Source organism: Macaca nemestrina, chromosome 15, assembly GCF_043159975.1.
Source record: "Macaca nemestrina isolate mMacNem1 chromosome 15, mMacNem.hap1, whole genome shotgun sequence".
In the NCBI taxonomy this organism is placed as follows: domain Eukaryota; kingdom Metazoa; phylum Chordata; class Mammalia; order Primates; family Cercopithecidae; genus Macaca; species Macaca nemestrina.
The window spans coordinates 56,317,627-56,342,773 of record NC_092139.1 but is presented as its reverse complement, the minus strand read 5'-3'; the positions used below and the strand labels follow the sequence as shown (position 1 = coordinate 56,342,773).

At 47.0% G+C, this 25,147-nt stretch overlaps 1 long non-coding RNA gene across 1 annotated transcript; it reads left to right on the top strand.

Moving 5' to 3' along the window:
* The first annotated feature begins 16,466 nt into the window (after positions 1–16,466).
* Positions 16,467–18,125, top strand: LOC139358838 (uncharacterized). The gene is made up of 3 exons (XR_011614361.1): positions 16,467–16,694; positions 16,962–17,065; positions 17,895–18,125. It is a non-coding gene; the product is annotated as an uncharacterized lncRNA (long non-coding RNA).
* Positions 18,126–25,147: the final 7,022 nt, after the last annotated feature.

Sequence of the window (25,147 nt, the reverse complement as noted above, 5' to 3'; positions counted from 1 at the left end):
TAAGAAAGCAAAATGTGGACATGTGCAAACACAGAAGGACAGCACCACGTGTGGACACAGTCAGTGACTGGGGTTGAGCCTCTATGGGCCAAGGAGTGCCAAGGATTCCCAGCAACCACAAAGGCAAGGAAGAGGAAGGAAGGATCCTTCCCTGGAGCCTTGACAGCAAACATGGCCCAGGGCAGGCTCGGGGAATGTGAGAAAATACCTTTCTCTTGTCTTAAGGCACCCAGCCTGCTGCGGTACTTTGTTCTGGAGGCTTAGCACACTAGGGAGGTTACTCCTTGTTTGCCCTGACTTTGGCTCAGAGGAGTAGCTGGGGTAGAGGTGGGAGTGGCTCTGCTCCACAGAGTCACTAAGGGACCCAGGGTCCTTCTCTCTTGTTCCTCCACCCTCCTTTAGGACCTCCGCAAGAGAAGCAATGATGGAGTAGAGAGAACACAGAGACCCCATGGCAGGCTTTAGGATTGAGCTACCTCACTGCACCCATATTTATTGACCAGAACAGAGTCAGATTCCCTACCCTCAACCACAAGGGAGATGGAAATACCCTCTTTCTGTATATCTAGGGGGAAAATAAAGTATTTTTTGGTGAAAACATAGCATTTCACTGTTTCTGCCCCAAAACGCAAGCTGTTTTTTGAACTATAAGTACAGAGCTCCTTTGAAGCTTCCTGGGATGATTCCTAGTGCCATCATTCTGGGCTGTGGGAATAACCATTTTCATTATCTATACCATCTACAATTCCAGTGTAATTCAAGATCCATTTGTGCAGACCAAGGTGTCCAAATCTTTCCAGTCTGCTGTTGGGAGAGCCTCTCCATTATCCCGGCTGTGGACAAGCTCTTCCCTTCCTGGGCCTCCTAACTCAGCTGCATTCATTTCTGGGTAAAGCAAACAGACCTCTTCGAGTTCCTCCGATAGGGTGCTCTTGTTTTCAGGTGGGAAGCTGTTTGCTTTGCCCTATGGTGCCCTTATTGATGAAGCTGAGTAGAGCTACCATAGAGCTCTGCTGCAAACTGTTGAGGCCTTTGGAGTGTTTCTCTGGGAAAGATGCCTGAACTCCTCCAACCCCCTGGGGAACTGAATGCCAGTAAAGCTTGACAGGCTATGGGCCCAGCTAGGAATACAAGGAGCAAGATAGACAGATCTGTGTTCATTTCTTTTCCATTATCATCCTATTGTATCTGGAGCCCAGGAGAGGAGATGAAAGTGCTAGCAATTAATCTGGGACTGGATGACTCGGCCAATCCCATCCCACTCTCTGTGCTGTGGGGTCATTTCCATTTCCCTTTTATTTTGACAAGCATATTAATCAGTAAAGGTGAGCGGCATTATTAAAGCAGCTGCTGGTGCCAGCACTCTCTCCCCCAACTCTGCCACACTCAGTTTCAAGTAGTTCTCTCTAGTAAAGCGGGAGGCTTCTGCCCAGCTCATCGGGAGTAATTACTGCCTTGCTCTTTACAGGTAGCTCAGCACACACATGCGCACACATGCACACATACATGGATGTACATGCACATGCGTCACACGCATGAAACAAACACTACTGTGCCTATCAGAGGATGCCTGCATGAGTGAGGAGCTGGACTTGCCCACTGCACACTGAATAGAGACAGAGCAGGTCTTACTGCCATTTCTTTCTCTGTACTTGTCCAGACATGTTGGGGTCCAGTCTTCAACACAGAGAAAGAATATTTAAAATACCATTAATTCCCAAGCCTCCCACAGCCAACCTGCCCATGGATAAATTACACAGCTATTTAAATTTGACAGCATTCTGAATTCCTCTGGCAAGGAGAGAATAGATTGAACCTCCTAAGTCATAAGATAGGAAAAGAGAATTACGGCAAGGAGAAGAGGAGAGGGGTTGTTGTGGCAAAGACTTTGAGCACAATTGCAGGGCATTGTTTTCATAATTGTGTATATTTACATTAAACCACTGAAGATGCTGTGGCTGCTGAATTGGCCACCACCAGTTCATTCTGCAATGTTCCTCATTGGTGCTGGATGTCAGGGATGCACTGGGTCTAGGGGCTACAAACTTGCATCAGAGAATCTTATTGCAATGTCGCCCACAGCCTCACAGGGCAGGTTCACGTGCAATAGTTGCATCCATGGATAATGGGGTGGAGCAGAGCAAGTGAAAGCTTTGGATTCCTAGGTCTCACCCATGAGGCACAGAGGGGAGCCATTTGATACTGCACTTGCACTCAGCAAATGACAGTGGAAACACCAAGTGTGTGGCTCAGATCTAGAAACACAACTCATTTCCATTAACCATCAAGTGAAGCTGAGCAGAGAGTTGGGAGACTGAGCTTAATTGGAAGCACTGAGGTCATCAGATTGTGTGCTCAATTGGCACGACTCTGTCTCAGAGCCCTAACTGGGGATGAGGCTGCCCGCTCGCACTCCATGGCCTGAAAGGAAGAGAGCAGGTAAACAATCAGTGCACAGTTACCACCACTACAGGAGGACAGCAGAGACTTGTCATCACAATGGACAGGGGCACTTGTGACATCTTTGTCCAAAGGAGAAGCACACTGTCCTGCCTGGTCTTAAACCCAGCCTCTTTGGCATAAACTTTTTAAGGTAAAATAGTTCCATGGTCCAAAATTGTTGAAACAGCATTCTCTGCCTCCTCACTTTGATATTTTTTATCCAGGTCAGATCAGATTAAAATGAACAGCAGGAAATTCCAAGATGGATGAAAAAAAGCACACAAACTTAGACAAGAGAATTGTGAAATTCAATTAATATTTAACAGATATTTATTAAAGATTCACATGTGCTGACACTGTTCTAGGTACTTGAAAACATCAATGAGCAAAACAATGCTGGCCCTCCTTGAACTTGCTTGCATCCCAGCAGTTGGAAACAAGTAAAACAGAGTAATAAGCAAGAAAATTATCTAGGAAATGGTAAAGAGTACAGCAGAATTGAGTCAGAGTAGAGAGGGCGGGGCAGTTACAGAATTAAACCAAGTGGTCAGGGAGGCCTCATTGAAAAGGTGGCATTTGAGAAAGACTTGGAGGAAGTGCAGAAGTGAGTCAAACTGATATATGGAGGAAGAGTGTTCACATTTCAGAGATTACAGGGGCCGGCGTGGCTGCAACAAAATGAGCAAAAGGAAATATCCCAGGAGCTGATGTCAGGAAGTAACAGGACCCGCATCCATGGGACTTCCAGGCCATGGCAAGGTGTTTGTCTTTTATACTAAATAAAATGGAGGCCCTGAAGGTTATTAGCACAGGATTCATATCAGGTTACTCAAGTTTTCTAAGGATTACTTAAGCCTGGTTGCCATGCTGGGAATAGATTACAAGGAAACAGGAACAGAGACAAGAAAACAAATTAGATGATGGTGTTTAGACCAAGGTAGTAGCAGAAAAGAGAGTGAGAATTGGTCAGGTTCTCAGAGTATTCTGAAGACAGAGCCAATGGGTTTTATAACAGGTTTGATATAGGTATAAGTGAAAAAGTGAGGTCGAGGATGCCACCAAGATGTGCCCTAAGCTGTTGGGATGGTGGAGTTTCTATTAACTGGCATGGAAAGGCGGCAGTAGAACAGGTTCAGGCTAAAACACAAGAGTTCTGTGTTAGCTATGATCACCTTGAGATGTTCTTAAACATCTAAGTGGAAAGGTTGAGTAGGCAGTTGGGTATATAAATCTGGAATTTAGGAAAAGATTTAGGCTAAAGATATAAACATGGAAGTCATAGTATACTGATGGCATTTAAAGCTATGAGACAAAATGGGGTCATCAAAGGGGAGTGTCTTTATCAAGAAGACAAAGAGCTGACATGACAAAGTCATGGACAACGGAGAAACCGGCAAAGGTAGCAGAGAAAACAAAGCAGTGTGGTGTCCTAGAAGCCAAACGCAGAAAATGTTTCAAGGAGATGGAAGCACTCAACAAATCTTTTCCAATGCTGCTGAAGGCTCAAGTCGGATGAGGACTAAGAATGGACCTTTGGCTTCAGCAACACGTAGGTCATGGTGATCTTGACAAGAGCAGTCAGCTGAGTTCAGGGATCCAAGCCTGATGAGAGCAGAATCAACAGAAAGTGGGAAGCAATGAATTAATGACAGCAAGTGACATCTTTCAGAGTTTTGTCTCAAATAGAAAGCAAAGAAATGTACATAAACTGGAGGAAAAGGGTCATGGGAGTGATCTTCAGATGAGAGAAATGATATGTTTGTTGAGTGACAGGAATGACCCAATACAAAGCCAGCAGCTGGCAAGGTAGGAGAGAGAGGGTAGAATCCCTAACAAAGCTGAGACCTCGTGCACTAGAGAGAAAGGTGGTGTTAATTTGTGAAAGAGGCACGAAGGCAGAAGTGAAGGTGCAAAGAAAGGCAGATGAGTAAAGGTGGCAGTGACTGTCTTTGGAACTTATCTGGTTACTGTTTTTTCCAGTAAAGATAGAAGCTGAGAGAGAGAATGGGGTAAGAGATATGGGGAATTGGGAAGGGAAGGGAAGAGAAGGGAAGGGAAGGGAAGGGAAGGGAAGGGAAGGGAAGGGAAGGGAAGGGAAGGGAAGGGAAGGGAAGGGAAGGGAAGGGAAGGGAAGGGAAGGGAAGGGAAGGGAAGGGAAGGGAAGGGAAGGTGTGACATGGCCATTTAGAGAATATGAGAGGGGAGGGACATACAACGGCATTGCCAGGCAGCATGAAGGGCCTCAGGTTTTCTCAGCCATGAAGTAGAAACTAGACATGCGGCCATGGTGTGTGCTTCCCTGCAGGCATGTTCAGCTGCACCGAAGCCGGCAAGCAGTAGGCAGCATTGATTTCACCAGGGTTGCGGGTTGCCAGGCTAGGAGGAGAGAGGAGCAAGGTGGTGCTGATAGTGACTGACCACGAGATTGGAGCTGGGAAAGTGGGGGTGAGGAACAGTAGAAAGGAGGATTTCTGCTTCCAACAAAGATGGAGTAAGAGAATCAGAGCTACCCTCCCATCTTAAACAACTAAAAACCTGGTTCTCTCTCTCTCTCTCTCTCTCTCTCCCCCCCTCCCCCATTCTGTGTGTGTGTGTGTGTGTGTGTACACATATGTACGGGACCCAGTGATCTCCCTGAGTTTAGAAGATGGAACTGGAAATGTGGGGAGGCTACAGCGGTAGAATCCCAGAGAGGTCCACTGCAGAGATAGAGAACTCTAGAAGACTGCAGAGAGGTACAGAGAGCTAGAAGGCCACAGAGGGCCACAGAGTGCCAGAGATCCACAGAGGGGCGCAGAGAGCCACACAGATCCACAGAGGGGCACAGAGGGCCTCAGAGGGCCGCAGAGGGCTACAGAGGGACACAGAGAGCTGCAGAGAGTAATAAAGGGTTACAGAGGGCTGCAGAGGGCCACAGAGGGCCTCAAGGAACTGCAGACAGCCGGAGAGGGCTGCAGAGATCCACAGACGGCAACAGAGGGCCCAGAGTCCTCTATAGGTCTCCAGCAGGGTGTACTTGAGTGTGAGGCAAGTGGGCAAGGCTGAAGAAGAACCATCAGAAAGGAGAGGAGGGGACAGCCTGCAGCACTCATGCAGCTCAGAAGAGTGAGTGTTTTACCAGCCACACTGCAAAGCCTCCTAACACACAGGCATCGATAGAGTACTCAGAAGGTTATTATCTCAACATGGCGGCAAAATCGGGCTACTCTGGCCTTATTGAGCGAAACTTAAAAGGAAGATCCTAAAAGATCAAAAATTGTTTTCTTATTTGTTTTAAAGATAGGGTCTCACTTTGTTGCTTAGGCTGCATTTGAACTCCTGGGCCTAAGTGATCCACCTGTCTCAGCCTTACAAGTAGCTGGAATTACAGGCTCCCATCACAGCACCCAGCCTCTGTTCCCTTACCTATATCCCAGAACAAAGCTTTAATATTTTTTGTATTAAAATAATACAAAAATAGGCCGGGCACGGTGGCTCAAGCTGTAATCCCAGCACTTTGGGAGGCCGAGACGGGCGGATCACGAGGTCAGGAGATCGAGACCATCCTGACTAACATGGTGAAACCCCGTCTCTACTAAAAAAATACAAAAAACTAGCCAGGCATGGTGGTGGGCGCCTGTAGTCCTAGCTACTTGGGAGGCTGAGGCAGGAGAATGGCGTAAACCTGGGAGGCGGAGCTTGCAGTGAGCTGAGATCCGGCCACTGCACTCCAGCCTGGGCGACAGAGCGAGATTCCGTCTCAAAAAAAAAAAAATACAAAAATATTCAGGACCAACGAGGTGAAATGTGGTAGGACCAATGGGATGAACATCCTAGTAGGCTTGCAGGATTGCTGGCCTTAGAATTCTAGAGAAAATAAGCTAGAAATATGATCAGAAAGGGAAGTCCTTAAAAGTAAGATAGTAGCAGAGCTGTAGTTATTGCTAATGACATCTCAAATAAATGATAAAAGTGAGTGGAGGACAGAATGGGTGAAGGATCAGGGTTCAAGAACTGAGAGGCCAGGCTGTACAAATAATCATGTGTGCACACACTGAAACTTAAGAGTTAAGATAGATGCAATACTGGAGAGAATGATAGCAAGCCAGGATCTTTAATCATCTAGAACAGCATCATCCATTACGACAGTCATTAGCTGTGCATGGCTATTTCCATTTTACTTTTCAAACTTTAACTGCTGTTAAATAAAATTTAAAAAAATGCTTCCTTAGTTGCAGCAGCTGGATTTCAAGTGCTCAGTAGCCACATGAGGCAGATGGCTATCATTTTGCACGAGCAGTTATGGAATATTTCTATCATAGCAGGAAGTTCTGTTGAATAGCACTAGCCAATGTCTGGGGAAATAAGTTGGAAGAGGACAGCCAGGCAGCAACAATTGAGGAGACCCTCTTTGGGATCAGTGTGGGCCACAGGCTTGGGCTTAAAACAACAAATCCTCTCCTTTTCTCCTCCTGTTGCCTATCTAGTCCCCACAGCAGCAAGAAATGAAGCTGGAGGTCAGATGTGGTCAATCCAGAAATAGCTCCCTTCTTGAATATGTTGGTGGGATTATCCCAGCCTGAACCTTTCATTTATTTGAGCTTGAGCTGCCTTAGACTGTGCCATTTTTAATGGAATATTTCTTGGGCTTCAAATCTTTAAGCAACTCAATTGCTCTATATTTCCGGTGTACTTTTGAACCAGCTTTGCTCTCTCCCAGTTTAGGAAGGAGTGAGTGTTAAACAGTCCTGGCTTTATTGGAGGGGCTAAGGCAACCTTCACTCTGCACCGTGGGCATTATGGTGACATAAAGACTATGAAGTTAAAACCCAGGGTGGCTGCCATCCAAGATCCCTGTGAAACGATGGTGCTAGGAGGGAACCAAAGATTGAGCAATTTGAACAATTGAAATTAGATTGAACAATTTAACTCAGGAGTTAATTTTCTTAAATGAAGGAAGAGAGGATGGCTTAGAGATAAATTTGGAATTATTTTGCAAAGAAAAGACAGACCATGGTTGCTGCCAGAGAGAGGCATCCAGCATGGAGTGTCATTCGTTGGAGCTGAGACTGGCAGAGCGGAAGGACCAGAACCCCCAGCCTCCTACTTAGGACTCCCCTAGCATCCTTCCCTCGGGTTCTGTGGACCACCTCCAAATATGACCTCTGAGGAGCAGACTTCGGCCCAAGGAATGCTTTGAGTTCCCTAAGAAATAGAAGTTTTAAAAAATATTACGTTGAATATTATGTCTAAAAAAAAACAACATAAAAGCTGCCCCTCATCCTCACAGATAGCACCAACTTTAGTTCTACACCTGAGAACCACAACTTGGGGAGGTGGAAGTGCTTCCTGGGTCCAGAACCAAGAAATAGGGCATAAGCAGAATTGAGCTAGTGGGGTTAGTACACTGGGCAACAACAGGGTTATGAGGATATCCAGGTAAAAGATGGGACATCTGACCCCCACAACATGCTGGACAACACAACCGACACTGAGGCTGACTTTACTGAGCTGGGAGCTGCTGACTGATATTCTCGTGGCCTGGGAAGAGCGCTCCCAGTGCCTGGGGAAGAGCCAGGCCTGAGGATGGCAGTTCAGCAGGTGGGTGATGCAGGTGTGGGGACCAGGCAGACCTTCCTTTCAGACAGAGGGGTAGATGGATAAACTCTAGGGAGGGGTGGCTGTCTGAATAAAAATATCAAACCGGAATGGGTAAGAAATTAGCTTAGGTTCACATGGAATCAACCCAAATGCCCGTCAATTACAGACTGGATAAAAAAAATGTGGTGCATATACACCATGGAATAGTATGCAGCCATAAAGAGGAATGAGATCGTGTCCTTTGCAGGGATGTGGATGGAACTAGAAGCCATCATCCTCAGCAAATTAACACAAGACCAGAAAACCACACGGGGCATGTTCTCATCCATAAGTGGGAGCTGCCTCTCTACCCTGAATGCAAGAGACCCTCATAGTTAGACAGGAATATCATCACCCCTATTCAGCCTGAAGAAGTTACAGAAGATGGATCTTTGTCCCTCTGCAACACTTAGGATTAAGGATTCTCTTACAAAAGGGGGGGGGGGGAAATGTCAGAGGCGTGTGAACCAGAGCAACTTCATCTTAAACAGGAGCTGGGTAAAATGAAGCTGCAACCTACTGGGCTGCATTCCCAGACAGTTAAGGCATCCTAAGTCACAGGATGAGATAGGAGGTCAGCACAAAATACAGATTATAAAGACCTTGCTTATAAAACAGTTTGCAGTAAAGGAGCCAGCCAAAACCCACCAAAACCAAAATGGTGACGAGAGTGACCTCTGGTCATCCTCACTGCTACACTCCCACCAGCACCATGACAGTTTACAAATGCCATGGCAACGTCAGGAAGTTACCCTATATGGTCTAAAAAGGGGAGGCATGAATAATCCACCCCTTCTTTAGCAGATTATCAAGAAACAATCATAAAAAAGAGCAACCAGCAGCTCTCGGGGCTGTTCTGTTTATGGAGTAGCCATTCCTTTATTCCTTTATTTTATTTGATTTTTCTGAGTCTCGTTCTGTTGTCCAGGCTGGAGTGCAGTGGCATGATCTCAGCTCACTGCAACCTCTGCCTCCTAGGTTCAAGCAATTCTCTACCTCGCCTCCTGAGTAACTGGGATTACAGGCGCATGCCACCATGCCCAGCTAATTTTTCTTTTTTTCTTTTTCTTTTTTTTTTTTTTTTTTTTGTATTTTTAGTGGAGACCCAGTTTTGCCATGCTAGCCAGGCTGGTCTTGAACTCCTGACCTCGTGATCCACCCCCCTCAGCCTCCCAAACTGCTGGTATTACAGGCATGCGCCCAGCCTACTCTCTTAATAAACTTGCTTTCACTTTGCAAAAAAAAAAATAGTAAGTGGGAGCTGAACAGTGAGAATGAACACATGAACACAGGGAGTGTTACAACACACACTGGGGCTTGTCGTGGGGCAGGGGTAGGGACAGCATCAGGGTAACTAGCTAATGAATGCAGTGCTAAATACCTAGGTGATGGGTTGATAGGTGCAGTAAACAACCACGGCACATGTTTACCTATGTAATAAACCTGCACATCCTGCACATGCATCCCGGAACTTATAATAAAATTTAAAAAAAGAAAATAGCTTGGGTTCATCGGTGGTTTCTATAAGGAAGCAGAGTCCCACTGTCCTTGTGTGGATCACTTAGGAGCCTGGATACTCAGAGCTAGGGCAGCAGCATCTTTAGAAACAAAAAACAAGGAAGAGGGCTCAAAATGTGATTCACTTTTTTCCCCAGGCCCTTTCTCCTCTCCAAGAGCTTGCATTTTACCTCCATCTTTTCTCTTCCCCATTGTTGGATATTTTCATAGTGCTCATCTCAGCACTGAGGGGGTGAGGAAGGAAGAAGGGCTGTCTGGTCAGGCCCAGCCATCCCCACCCAGAGAGGATGCCCAAGGAGGAAGTTTCCAGGCAAGTTATCTGGGAGCTGGAGGAATTAGAAGATGAGGTTCTTCATCTTCATATGTTCTCTGCGGGCTCAAGGTACCGCTCGCTGGTTGCAGGAGGGACAGGGAAGCCTGAACACCACGATAACACCAACACCAGTTGGGGTTATCAGGCAGCTGCCCCACACCCTGGACATGTGGACAAGGAAAAGAAACACCACGAATGTGTCTCCCCTTAGTCCTGCCTCTGACCTAACCTGCTGTCGGTCAGAGTTAGAGGCTGTGCACATAACCAGCTTCTCCACCAGGCCTGAGCTGGGGATCGCTTGAGACTTATCCAGCTCATTGCTTGCACCTTCGCGGAGCTGGCCATTGTGAGCTCTGCCAGGGCCTCCAGCTGGGGCCGAGTTGGGAGGCAGCTTGTGCCTGGGCGGCCGAATGAACCATGAAACGGCATCCTCTGCTGCCCTCTACTGTCGCATAGGCTTAATTGCAGACGGCCTAAAAGGCTGCTTCAAAAGGGAACTAGAAGAGCATCCTGCATTCAGACGTGATTTCGCTTCCACCTGCTTTTATGAATTTTACCTCATTTTATTGGCATAGATAACCTAACTGACAATATTTTAATTAAGGAAACCTCAATGATATTCCCTAGGAATAGGGCTTGCCTTTGACCCAGGACACAAACGTCTTCCTTTTCAGTGTCTGGCGGAGGGTCTATCAGCAGCAGGCCTGGCTGATGGTGCGCTGTGAAGCTTTCGCTGATGTGCTTAGTAAGGGCCGGGGCACACATTCTCCTTTGCAGCGCCTGTAAATCTACGCAATAGAAAAACACATCCAATGACCAGAAAACATGTGAGCCCTGATCTGAACGTAGGTCTCCTTCAAGGGCTTCCAGTTTTTTTTTGTGCAGAGTCGCTGGACTCATCTGGAGTGCTACATGATTAAAGTTTGGGGATGTCTGATCCTCCCAGAAAGCAGATCAACCACGAATTGAGGCTTCAGGCTCTATGGACCACGGGCACCACCGCTCCCTCCTTACCAGGTGGTGGGTGGCTAGGCAGACCCACTCCACCACACTTATGTGGGACTACCAGCCTAGCATTTGGTCGCTTGGCCCAAATATCAGGGCTTGTTTCATCCACAAAGACACACTGCAGCCCTGCTACATGCCAGGCACTTCTCTGGGCACAGGGATGGGACAGCAGTCAAAGACACTTGAACTCTACCCCCTAGGGTGCTGGCAGTTTTCTCACCAGCTCTTCAGATGTTTCCGTATGGTGGGAACACATAGCTCTCAGCTTGGCCGTCAGGTGGTTTATCTATAGCCCTAAAGAGAAAAAGACACCCATTGTCCACAGAGCTCACTACAGACAGTCCAGGAAGTGCTCCCTGGCATGCGTGCTTTCTGTGCAGTTTGCACAGTTGATCCCGTTCCCCTCAGGTGGAGAAGCTTCAGGGTCTAGGGGAATGGGGCAGAGCAACAGTGGAAGGTCAGGGGACAATAAAGTGGGGTCACTCCCAGGTCCTGAGCTCTGGCCGCCACTGGCATCAGGAGGACAGACAGTAAAATAAGTGATATTTCCCAAGCATACAGAGAGTTATTAATTAGAGTTAGCTATTTGCCAGCTAAGTGCTGAAAGGGTCTATGGTAATTAAAAGAGCTAATCAGATTTTCAAAGGGCACCGATACCATGTAAACACAAGGAGATTCTACGTGCTGTTCTCAGCATGTCATTGGAAGCTGTTGGGGTGAGGGCTTGTGGCTGTTGACTCCTCTAGTACAGAAAGCACCACCCTGTTGGCTGCTCACCCCTACAGAAGGATGGAGGGGCCTAGAATTAATGCCAGGGCCTCCAAAAAGGTGCTGCATACACGTTTGCACTATTGTTTGTAAGTATATACAGCTCTTCTAGCTTCTGATTTTGTTTTAGCTTTAATCATCCAAAGTGCTACTAAGTTAATATCAGTGTTTTTCTATTGCCTTTTTCTCTGTCAGTGGTTATGAAACATGTGTCCATCACGTGTTGTTTGCCTTCAGATCCATTTCACAATTGCCCCGTGCAAACGCTATTTTCCAGGCTCTCTTGCCTACTGGCTTCCCTTTAGGTTTGGCCAATGGGAAGTGATGTCAAGAGATGGAGGTGAGAGGAAGAGGGAAGTGAGAGCATTTCTCTCCTCACCCTGACCCCTCACCTCTGATTGGAGTCCCTGGTGGGAGCTGCCCCTCCAGGACCGGCTGGGTGTCAGCTCCAGCTCTAGCCAGGTGACCCTTCCTTAGACCCAGTTGTCACTGCGAAACTCAACTCCAGGTTCTATCTTGGCTTCTGCACATCTAATCTTAAGAGCAGCTGCTGCTAGTTTCTGAGGTTTGAAAGTAACAGTAATTCACATGAGAAGGTTAATGAAATACAGAAAATTTATCACTTTGTAAATTCTTACAGTGTCTTATTTTGGGATTCCCTAGAAGCAGAATCTGAGACAAGTCTTTGTGTGAAGCTTTATTAGAAAGTGTTCCCAGAACAACAACAACAAAAAGAAGCAGAAGAGTGGAAAGGTGAGACTGGGGAGTGAAAAAAGTGAGCCAGGAGACTGTGCTGCTGGCTTCCTCCTGCTGGGGAGTTCTGAGACAGAGTCAGGACTGGTCACACCCCAGAGAGGCCGCACTGGCGATGCAAGAGCTGGAGTATTCATATCCTGCAAGCAGTAAAGGGTTAACCTTGCCCAAAGAAAGGTGTGGCCCTGGCACAGCTCCTGGGAGGGAGCCTGTAAGTCCTCTAATGTCCTGCCTGATAAGTGTCTGTTTACCAAGGCCTTGGGCCACACCAGGTAGTTGATGCTAAGGATGGGATTCACAGTGGAGGCCTTGTATCAGCTTGATCTGTTAAGGGACTGGAGACCAGGTCAGCCACGTAGATCATCCATCATGTTTACGTGACCAAGCCTTCAATAAAATCCCTGGAAGCCAAGGCTCATGTCAGTGTCCCTGGTTAGCAATATTCCATGCATGATGTTCCACATCATTACTGGGAGAACTAAGCGCTGCTGCACAGCCCCTATGGGAGAGGACACTGGAGCTCCACAGCTAGAGCTCTCCTGGGACCCACCCTAGGTGCATCTTCCCACTGCTGACTTCAACCTGCCGTGTAGTGTTGGAACCATGTGTAGTAAAGGTAATTGTGAATCTGCTGGCCTTTCTGGTTCCTATGAGTTCTCTTAAATCATTGAACCTGGGGGATGTCTTGAGGACCCTTGCATCTACCCATCACTGGGTAAGTACTGTCTCAGCCCCCCCATGCAAGCAGGGTGAGCACAAGGGCTCCAGCAGCCTTCGGACAGCTGCTCATGGAGAGAAGCTGGCACTGGTTGTGGGGGTCATAGCGGCACCCAGGAACAGCATGCATGGAAAGGGAGAGGTACCCCAGAGATGCATGGGGCACTGACAGGGCTGGGGGTCAATGTGAGTGCTTCAGTTCCCAAAGCCCCTGTTCTTCCCAGCATCTGGGTGTGATATGAAGAATTACTTTGGCAAACTGATATGAAGATATTGGCAAACACGAGAACATCTCTCATCATTAATGAGTCATCATATGCTGCTACATAATCAGATCCCAACCCCCCTGACCAGTGGTTAGAAGCAGAGCAAGCTGTTGTGAACTACACATCTAATGCTAATCAGTATGGCTTTAGAGCAGTGCGTCTAGGGTTGCAGCAAGCCCTGGATTCCCCTGGAGGGCTGTGGGCACACAAGGGTTTAGCAGGTCTGGGGCAGGGCCTGAGCATTTGCACTTCCAGCTCCTAGGTGACGCTGCTGGCAGCCGAGCATATGCTTGGAGAAGGCAACTTTAAAGATGCAGACATGGGGCAAGCTTGCCAGGGGTCAGTTCTCCATCCTGGTGAGGAAGACGGTGAGCAAAGGCTAGCAGGGAAGGTAAATGGCCAAGGGGGAAGGGAGGGCTCGAGGTGGGCATGGGTAGGGACAGGAGTAGAAGACAAAATGCCCACGTCTCCAACTGCCAAGGGGGACAATGCCCAGGTGTGGTTCACGTGGTTTCTCAGACTTTGGCAGGCTTAAGCCCCCATGCCCACAGAGGCTTTTTTCACAGAAGTGAATCTTGATGTGGCACAAAGAGGAAGAGTTGCTAAGAAAAAGGGAATTGGGTTCTGCTTGGTGTGGATCTTCCCAAAGTGGATCCAGAGACAAGGGCTTGGGTGTAGGCAGCTTATGTAGAAGGTGGTCCCAGGAAACCCAAATGAGGGAGTAGGGAAATGAATGGAGGAGGCAAGGAAGAAGATATAGGAGGTGTCAAGGGCAGGTTACCCGTGTGGGCAAACAGACTCAATTCTCTGGGCTGGGGGTCTTGCCTGTGCTCCCCTTTCCAGGTAAGTACGTTCACAGCAGCGAAGCAGCCTCCTGTGATGGGGAAGCCCTCAGGTAGAGAGAAGGGCTTGAATGGGAAGTTGTCAATTTACAGCGATCTGCCCCTCATGGCTGAAGATGAACACAGGTAGGCTGAGGGGATACAGGAAGGGGCACCAACATATTATCTTAGGGGTTTGATCAACATGTAATAAAGTGACAAGAATCATGTCTATGTTTTGCAATGAGATGCTTGTCACCCTCGAAGCACTGACAGAAGAGGGTGCCCACTGCCACCCAGACAGTGACTGCCCAGGATTCTGATGCAGAGAAAATCATGTGCTTAACAGCAGAAAAATGCCACCTACCATTTAAAACAGACCCTGACCCCATTCAGGAGGATGAGTGACAGTGAGCAAGGGCACATCCACTGGAAGAGGATATATTTGCAAACTCTAACACCCATGTCCCCTTGCCCAAAATTTAGCTCCAAAAATGATAAAGAAACATATTTTAAAACCACCTTAAGTTTGACCTTGTCATGAGTTCAAATTATGCAAACAAATAAATGAAATCATTGCAGATTGGGATACACGATGTTAAAGGAAGAGACAGGGCAACATGATAGAAAGTCAAGTAAATTGCAGTGAGGGTGGGGCGAGTGGGCTGCATTAGCTATGATTGTCAATGAGAGCCTCTGATAAAGTAACATTTGCTTTTTCTTCCCATGTTACCTGAGAGAGAGGGCAACATAAAATTTGAGGGATGAGAAAGTGGCAGCCACGTGGAGCTCCAGGGAAGGACCATTTAATGCAGAAGGAAAGTAAGTGCAAAGGCCCTGGGGTAAGAAAGAGGCGGGAGTCTTAGAACACCAAGGATACCAGGGAGTGGGATGCCTTGTGCAGGAGGGAAAGGGATATGGAATATGTTTGAAGGACTAGGCAAGATCTCCAAAATCCCAGAAACCACAGTAGGTATTTCAAGCAGAGAGAATTTAATATGGGAGTTCGTGGCACAGGTGAATGAAGAGTTGAGGAGTCAAACAAGAAGCAGTGACAAAATCCAGATATGAGCAACACCAGGAGACTGATCCCACCCCTAGGCCAGAGGGGCAAAGGGAGAATGCATGTGGGGCTCTCTGAGCCCAACGTCTCTGTGCCCTCCCAGCCAGGCACAACAGGAGCACAGAGAGGGACTGCCTTGTGCTGGAGCTGAACTCACGGATGAAGCCTAGCCAGGGCTGGAGATGTCATGTGAAACAGGAAGAAGGGGCAGGCACATCCAGGCTTCTCTCCTCCTCCCAGCAGCCAATCTCCTGCCAGTGACTCCCATTGGCTGACTCTACCAGGAAGCAAGGGCTCCTGGGAAATGTAGTTCCCTTCACTGCAGCACATAGGCACAGCTGGGGAGTGGTACCCTATGTGCCATTTAGCTGTCATTTCTGCTGTATTCCCCGAAGTTAGCCATCAGTGCTATGGTCAGATTAGGTGCTTAAGAAACCTTTGCTGAATTATCAACTACTCATGAAACAAGAAAATCCAAACAAGTGATGCTAAGGGCTTTAGTCCTATTACCCCAAATCCATATAAAGTTCTTCATCCTCAGCAAGACTACCCGATTGTAGGCAGTTTACCTGATTAATCAAAGTGTACTTATATCGCTGATGATGGAGAACCGTAAGCTTCTTCACAGCATTTCCTCAGTCACTTGCGTATAGATGGTATTCACATTTAGTCCTGCATGTCTAAAAGCTGGAAGAAGTTCCCCACAGCAACAGGACAAGGGATGGCACAGGTGCCCTCCAATCCAGCTGGTGAAGTCAGAACTAACTTCCTCAGTCCACACCGAGAAGATAAACTGGTCCAGGACCGGCTGGTTATCACATGGGGTTTGGAATCCATTAGTACTGAATGTTCTTATATTCCCTCCTCCCATCCTTCCTCCAGGCATTGCCCTCCATCTCTCTGACTGTTCATATGTGGTAGCCAGCGTGTACAGGATATGGCTTCATTTTCCTGCTGTGATCTCCTTTGTGATTTCAAAAAGGTTAATTCATTACTTGGTAGAAAATGTGAAATTCAACAAAAATATTGCCTTTCTTACTAAGCAAACTAAGCCTGGTCTAGCTGGGGATATGATGTAACAATTTTCTTGGTGGTCTGCCCTCAAACCGTCAGGTTTCCATAGCCTTAACAATGTAGCCGTGGACCATGGGGAGCTAGCATTGCCTCCAGGGTGATGTCACAGTTCCTGAATCCTTGCACTAGGTGGGGCCAGCCTCCTGTTGTGTAGACTCATCACTATACCAGTCCTCTGTTCCTGGTCTCTGGAGCTTTTATTCGGGAAAGTGACCCGTTAGCTTCTGAGGACCAGGGTGAGAGAGGACAAGCTTGAATGCCCTTCACAATGGAGAGATGTGTGCAGACCGGACAGGCATCAGTTCCTCTATCAGTGCACAGGTAGCTGCAATGTAAGTGGCTAGTGTGCAGGAACAGCCAGAGAGCTGGAGGATAAACACCTTGGCTTCCTTCTCCTGGAGGGGACAGTTCTGAGTCCTCATGTCCCCGCCCCCCTCCCTCAGAGACCACACCTCGGCTGCTCACAGCGATGGCTGCCCATCAACTCACCCTTCCATGCCCCCACCTCCACACTTCTGGTCCCTCTTCCTCGTGCCCTTACAGGTGATTCCTGGAATCCTCTCTCAGATAAACTGCTTGACTCCAAATCCTTGTCTTAGGCCTGCATGTGAGGAGATAAAACCCAGACAAAGAGGTAGACGTGAGCAGATGCGCTCCCCTGAACAGGAGATAAGTGGGCTGAGAGGTGAAGGAAGAGGATGAGGTAAGAGAGTGGGGATGGGGAGAGTGGTCTAGGCAGGAATGCACATGCAAGGGCTCTGAGCACGCACGGCCTCATGGAATCCCCAGGCGTGCCCGCTTCCGTTTGGAAGGAGGGCACGTCAGGGTTTCCAGTGCTGGGCGGCGCTGTTGGCATTCGAGGCTCACTCTTTGCCATGGGGGCTGTCCTGTCACTGTAGAGTGGTAAGAAGCATTCCTGGCCTCTACCCACTAGACACCAGAAAGATCCCCCAGTTGTGACAACCAGAAATGTCCCCAGACACTGTTAAATGTCCCCTAGGGGGCAATGTTGCTTACTGTGGAACTGGGGTACAGGGCTCTGAAAAGATGAGGACGGAGAGTTGGCCGCTGCCAGTGTCCCCCTTCCTTTGCACATTCATGGACATGTCCCTTGCCAGGTCCTCCTTAAGGCCGGTGACTGGCCAGGCTGCCTGCTGAGTGACAGGAGGGCTTGTTGGCTCAGTTGCTTTTCAGAGGCCTGACTGGTGGACATTCTTGCCTTTGTCCACTAGATGGACCCATTGCAATGCCGTACCCAGGAGACGAGGGGTGGCCAGAAAGGTTCCAGTTTCACTGAGATGGAGAATTTGGTATTTGAGGCATTTTCCAGTTGAATTCTCCTGACCCCTTCAAGTCCTGGAACCCAAAATGTTGTATTTCTCCCAAGTGCGTTTGTGGGTGCAGCTGTGTGGAGAGGCAGCCAGGGCTTGGCCATGAGCTCCTGCAAGCTCACCCGGGACAGGTGTGAGTTCCAGCACCATCACTTCTTCCCTGTCTGTAAAGTCGGGGTAAACAAAACGCTTATTTCACAGGGCGGCCACAAACGCTAAATGAGACACGACTAGTCAAGTGTGGAGCCCAGGCCCATCTCCCAGAGGAGCTCAAAAAATATTAGCAGCCCTTACCATTGGAGCCTCTGCCTCCTAGACCTGCCCCAATATCTATGGAGGGTGGGAGCAGAGTCGCTTTTCCTCACTGGACCTCAGTTTACTCCTCAGAAAGACAGCAGTGATGATGCCCTCTCAAAATACCCTCTAACTCCACAATCCCTCTCTCTATTGATCGTGTAGGATGAGGCAGTCCAAGTTAAACACTTTGTTCTTAGCACCTCATTTCATTTCCATAAAAGCCTTACAGGACACACGCTTTTCTTACCTGCATCTTACATAAAGGTAAACCAAGGCACAGAGGGCTCAGTGGGTGAGGAGGGATTCAAACCCGGCTGTCTAGACCCGGCGCCCACATGGCTAACCATCCCGTAACCTGCAAGGAAAAATGGTTGTTGTCATTCCTTCTGCAAAAGAAGGATGGCTGCTTGGTTCACAAAGGTTAAAGTTATTTAGCAAGGGGAGCTCAAAGGGCTTTGACTGCATTGCAGCCTGGGAGTCAGAGCAGGAATGGAAAACAACCACGAGCTGGCATTGTGTCCGGACCCTTCGAGGGGTTCCTTGAAAGGAGCTATTTTCCTTTTATTCCTATGCAGGGGTTGGCAAACTTTTTCTGTAAAAGGCCAGAGAATAAATAGCTTAGACCCTGCAGGCCATATGGTCTCTGTCACAACTACTCAACTCTGTCAATGCAGCACAAAAGCAGTCATGGACAAAATGAAAACAAATGGGAGTGGCTGTGTACCAATAAAACTTTGTTTATTAAAGGCAGGCAGTGGCCTAGATTTGGCCTCCTGGCCACAGTTTGCCAGTCCCTGAGCAAATGCAGCACTTTACCCCAAACTTGTACTGAAGTTTTAGTTGCGCTTCATCTGGCCAAAAGCATTGCCCACCAAACGTGGACCGTGTCCCCAGTGTGGGATTCCTACGTGGCCAAAGATAAAAAGCATTTGGCTTTTATTGATAAGGTGTTTCTAAGTGGATTATGTCAGAATGGGTCAGGCTCTAATGAGTGTCTGGGAAACAGAGCCTAGGCAGGCACACGGGGAATGGGCTGGCTTCTCTCCTCTGGGTCTGTCCCAGAGAGCCTGCAGGCAGTCCACACAGCGGACACGGTTTCTCTGCCCAACTCTGAAAGTAGATGACATGAAACGTGTGAATGATACTTTCTCACATCACACTACGTCAACCTGCAGAAGCTTGCACTGCATGTGCATGTGCTGGTGCACGCCCGGGAAGGCAGCAGCTGACTGGGACCCACTTTCCCCTGTGCAGAGATGGGAAGGTCTGTCTAGAGTGCCTGCTTAGCTTAGCTGCTTCTGGTGCCCCCACACAGTCCCTGTCTATTCACTGCTAGGGAAGAATCCTGGTTCTGCTTCTGTGACAAGTTGCACGAATTGCCCCGATCCAGCCAACTGCAGTGTTAAGACTCAGCAGTGGGTAGCCAGAGGTGGATTCTGACTTGTAATGCTACATGGGTCCTCATCAAACCTGAGAAAGTATCAACTCCTTGTAAGGAAAAATATATCAGAGAATTATCAACATATCTCATAAACCTATACAGCTCCAGGAAGAAACACCTAGTGAATGTAGCTCTTAACCAACAGCAGCATACATCTTTGCACATTTTTTAAACCCTATAAAACCAACAAATTCAAATTATCAGCATCAGTTTAACATGATCGATGGTGTTTTGAGTGAAACTAAATGGTCATGTTGAATAGTAGAAAGATGTCTTGGCTGCCTGCTTTCCTGATGGAATGGCTTTGGTGACATCATCCTCACATTTTCAGTAATTTTCCTGAAAATAGTGAACTCATTTTAACTACACTTTCATTATGTCGATGGAGAAATCACTTCTAATTGTGCATTACAGACCAGAATACTCCAGAAAGCAAAAATCTACCACAGAATGATAAAAATTTTCTTTCATATTCTCTGCGTTGCAAGAGACCAGTTGCAAGGTGGCACATATACAGCCTGAGAAAGCTGTTGGCTCAGAAAAAGGTAGCATCTTAGCTGCTGCCAGCCACTTGGGAATTGATAAGCCACTGTGACTCAGTTCTTGCTGCTTCCCTCTTGTTGATGCATTATAAGGCTTCTCCACATAGGTGGCTCCTGGCCAGCTTGGTAACAAAGACATAAAGACCTTTGCAACTGGGCAGTTCTGCTGTTGGGCAGCATTGCTAGCCAGTGTGTGCCATGTCTTCAGGAAAATGGAAATTTTTGAGATTCTCATGTGAACTTGGGGATCCCTAAGAGTACAATACATTTTGTCCTATCAGTACACGGGAAGGTGGGTTTTCCATGCAACAGGTTTCTTGCTTAAGCAGTAAGTGTTTTTTTCTTAGATGCTTAGGTTGCCACTTGTAAAACTTTTACTTCACATTCATAGTTCGAGGAATGTTGACTAGTCTGCATTCTGATTTTCTACCATAGTTTTGTGTCAGCTTTTTTTCCTAAAAATGATTTTATAACATCTACAGAGCCAATTGTTTACCAAAGAAACAGTTTGCTGACTTTGTTATGTGAGTGGGAAATAATATTTAATGTGTAGAAATTAGGTTATTAATTTGTCCGGGAAGTATATTCTTTTTCAAAATTCACCTATGTCTGTAATTTTTGATTTTGTTTTTGTGCTTGTGTTCATTTTTGGGGTCATGGAAGCAAACAATTCTATGGGTAAAACCACATGGAATTATTATTTCTGTAGGTCAAACATAGAGGCAAATATATTAACATATGATTCAGTCTGATAGAATATAGTCCTATCATCAGCTTTATCGATATGATGCACAGGCATTCTCATTTAAAAAAAAAAATCCCCAAGCCAGATTTCAAATCTAAAAACTAAATGTGAAGCTTCTTATTCAGGAAACAAAATTGCAAAGCTAACAGTGTGATGGGCCATGGGAAGAGATAGAGCTGGCAGGGTGATAGATAATTAGAGGCAGCTCAGGGTTCCCGAGACGGAGCTTCTTCCCCAGTGGATGATGAACGATGCCGGGAACAACACCTTTGGTGACTCCTGTTCTTATAACCATGTTTTTGGAAGATGTAGCGGAGAAAACTTGCCAGCATGATTTGGTTCTCTCACTTTCTAGCTTTAAGTTTGAGCATCAGCTTGAGCTTTGGTGGGAAGAGGTGAAGGGGACTCTGGGTCAAAATTTTCTCTGCTTTGCAATTTCCCTCAAGTGTGAACCTCTGAGCAGGTCGAGGGTCCATTATGGACGATGGCGGTACGCAGAGCTGACAGCAAGGAGAAAATGACCCAGCAGGGAAAGAATTAAAAGAATGTCACCGTTGTTTGCTCTGGCTCACTTTTTTAATACACCAGTCACCTTGACATTTCTAAAGGAATTTTTCAAGAGCCGACGTTTAAAAAGTATGCAACTTGTCCAAATAAAATGTTCAGAATCACCAGGTGGGCCCCCTAAATTTTGGCTGTGCTATTCCTCTCACAAAGGTGTGACTTGAATCTTGTTTAACCAAGAGTCACCTATACTTTTGCTGGTGAGAAAGTATTTTCCATTTCAGGTGACCGAGTCTGGGATACCCGGCCTTTGCTGAATGTCAACACTGTTTGGGGCTTCTGGTGGTTGCTCAGTGACCCTAGATAAGCACATTCATGCTTAGCAATTCCAAGGTTTTTACTTCCCAGCTTGGGACAATACAAATCATTAACATGTTCTAATCTCAAGAAAAGGACTTCTTCGTTTAACAAATAACATCAGATGTGAAAAGCAATGGAATCCCTCTTGGTCTTTCAGTATTGCATTTGTGTGTGTAGAGCTGGGTTTATTACACATTTGCCCGTTGCGAAATTCTATTAGACCGAACTCCATTAAAATATCCAACAGTGGCAGAACACAGCAAAGATTTATGTCCACAATTTCATTAATCGAGTGTGCAGGCATAATATAATTCAGACTGAGTATCCTTTATCTGAAATACTTGGGACCAGAAGTGTTTCAGATTTCACATTTTGGAATATACTTACTGGTTGTGTGTTGCAAATCCCAAAATCTAAACTCCAAAATCCCAAATCCAATGAGCATTTTTTAAGGCATCATGTTGGCCTTCAATAGGGAGCATTTCAGAGATCAAATTTTCAGATCTGCAAATTCAACCTGTACTGAATTGAGAAATGGCTCATGAGGAAGCCAACATTGAGGAAGACTTTGAAGGATAGGTTAGATTTTGACATGAATTGGACTTTGGAGTCAAACTGCAGCTTCCAAATTCTGGGCTCAGATCCACAAAGAAATCTTCAGCTCAGTTCAAGATTCTGTTATTAAAAACTGTGCGACCTTAGGGGAGGTTAGGAACCATTAGGAGCCTCAGGTCCTCTCCCACAGGGCAACAATAAGAACCAACACTGCTGAAAATCCTGTAATTTGGGACTAACACTTGGTAAGTACTTTACAGTACGTGTGATTGCCTCTGCTACTACTGTGCTGTTTGCTATTGTTATCATCCTCACCACTTGTGGTAGGAGGCATTATTTGCCATAAATCTTCATATCTCCTGCATCCACACCCTTGCCAAGGTAAGGTGCATGTGAACTATTTTCTTGCCCCTTTACTTTGGGCTGGAGCATTCAACTTTGTTTCACCAATAGCCTGTAGAAGAAGGGACTGTTTTCCAGTTTTGAGCCTAGGAATCAAGAAGCGTTTTATGTTTCCACATTCCCTCTTATTTTTCTTCCAATGACATGAGAAGAAGTCCTCCTGGGTCACTACTGTGCCTGCAGCCTTGGCTCAAAACAAGCACTGGTGGAGCTGAGCACCCCTTGCCCACCCACAGACCAGCACTGAGAGCAGAACCACCTGGGCCAAGGCAGCATGGAGCAGAACTGCCTGGCAAAGCCCAGCCCTGATCAGCTGAACCCAGAGAACACACAGGCACATGAGCAACAGTAAATGACTGCTGGATTATGCCATTGATATGAGGATGTTTTGTTATGCAGCTAAAGCTAACTGATACATTATTCCTGATAATTTCAATACCAGAGGCTGTTGAATAAGCAATAGTCTGATGGAGGGGCTATATAGGATGGAAGCTGGAAACAGTGGGAAAACAGGGTATGGAAAACAGAACAGTGGGAACTAAGGATTAAAGAGCATGGAGATTACAGAGGTCCCTGAGGATAAAGCTAAGGAGCCCAGGCTTTACCCATTTTACAGAGGTATCCCCTGGAGGCTTTAAGGAGGTTGAGGTGAACAAGCAGAACGTTAGGAGAGGTGATAGGACAGCAGCTCCTTCTCATGCAGGCCATGCAGGATGGGGCTGGTCACCTGGCACCACAGCTCCCTGCACCCTCCTCCCATCAGGCATTGGAGAGGCTGTCCAGTTGGTGGTCTCCCTTCCTTTCCCTGTCCAGAGTGGCCTTGATCATCTTTTCCCCGGATTTTAGCATTGATAAATACACCAGGGGGCAGTGAGGTGGCAGCCCAGACCCTCTCTCCTTCCTGACAAATCCACTATCCTGGACATTGTCTAGACCTGGGACTGTGGCTAAACAAGAGTAACAGACACTAAACCAATGATCTGCACTTTGTCCCTATATTGTCAGCAGCTCCAGCAGCCTAAGGGCTATCCTCTGAAGCAGAGTCACAGAGCCAAGTGTAGCAAGAAAAGGCTTGGTGATGCTGAGGGAGGAGGAACCGGCACAGAGGAATCCAAAGGAGCCTTGGCAACATCACGGCAGACAAACCTGTGCCTGCTGACTGCCCTACTCAGACTTTGCCTGTCTGTGGTGGCCCACTGTCCTTGGGGTGGATCAGCCTGGGAGTTTCATTAAAGTGAAGGGGACAGGGGGATTGTGGGCAGTGTTGGGACCCAGCAAAGCCCTGGGCTTAACGGATCAGAACCAAAACCCCAGCTCCACATGGGCAGCCCTCAGTTTTAATGGGCCAGCCCCTTCTGAGAAACCCAGCCAGGGAGGAGCACAGGACCAGCAACAGGGGATGCTTCTAAACCCCTATCTCGCTTGATAAGCTCAGCACCTTCCAAGCATCTGAAGAATGTTTATATTCCTATAAGTTTCTGAAGCCACGTTCAAATCGTAGCTCTACCACCAATGAGCTGCATGCTGGAGGGGAAGTGACTTCACCCCAGGCCTGAGTTCCACATGCCTAGACTGGGTGAGAGGGCCTCGCCACAAGCTCTCCAAGAGGACGACCTGCACCCTGTGCCCTTAATGCACTTAGAGCAGCAGGTGCCTCATTAAACGCTCACTGCCATTCTGCGATCATTATTGCATTCACTTCCTGGGGCTGCTGCAACAAAGTCCCACAACCTGGGGGAGCTGAAACAGCAGACCCTGACTGTGTCAGGGTTCTGGACACTGGAAGTCTGAGATCAAGGTGTGGTCAGAGCTGGTTCCTTCCGAGGACTGTGGGGAAGACTGTTCCACGCCTCTCTGCAACTCCAGGTGATTTGCAGGCAACCTTTCCATTGCTGGCTTCGCAGACACATCACCCAGTCTCTGCCTTCGTGTTCACACGGCGCTCTCCCTGAGTGTGTGTCTGTGTCCCAGCCTCCCCTGTTTATAAGGACATAGTCGCATTACATGAGTACTATTACTCTAATAGGACCTCATCTTAACTAACTACATCACAAATAGCCCATTGCCACATAAGGTAGCATTCTGAAGTACTAGGGGCTAGGACATCAACATAGGAATTTGGGGAGCACATAATTCAACCCATGACAATGATTAGCATGTTATTATTAAGAATATGTAACCACTATAGCACGAACGCAAATACTGTAAAATCCTACTCATAGGTGTGCGGGGATTCAATGGCATCACTGGAAAATTGTCTGACACAAAGAAGAGGTTCAACAAATGGTGTTTTACTTCCTCACTGTCAGCCTAAATGTAAAATGTATTTGCTCATTGGCCCAACAGACATATTTTGACTTCTAATTTTATGCCAGCTTTACATATACATGCTTATACATTGTATGTGACATTTTGTACATGTAAACATTAGTGCTGCCTTCTAATGTTATTTTGAAATCTCCTTTCCCTTGTCAAAGTGTTCTTTTTAAATTATATAAAATAGCTGAATAATATTTTAAAGCCAAAATGCTACAATTTACTTGCCATGTTTTATAATTTGCTTGCATTCAGATGGTGTACCATCTTGTATTCTGTTACGAAACAGCAC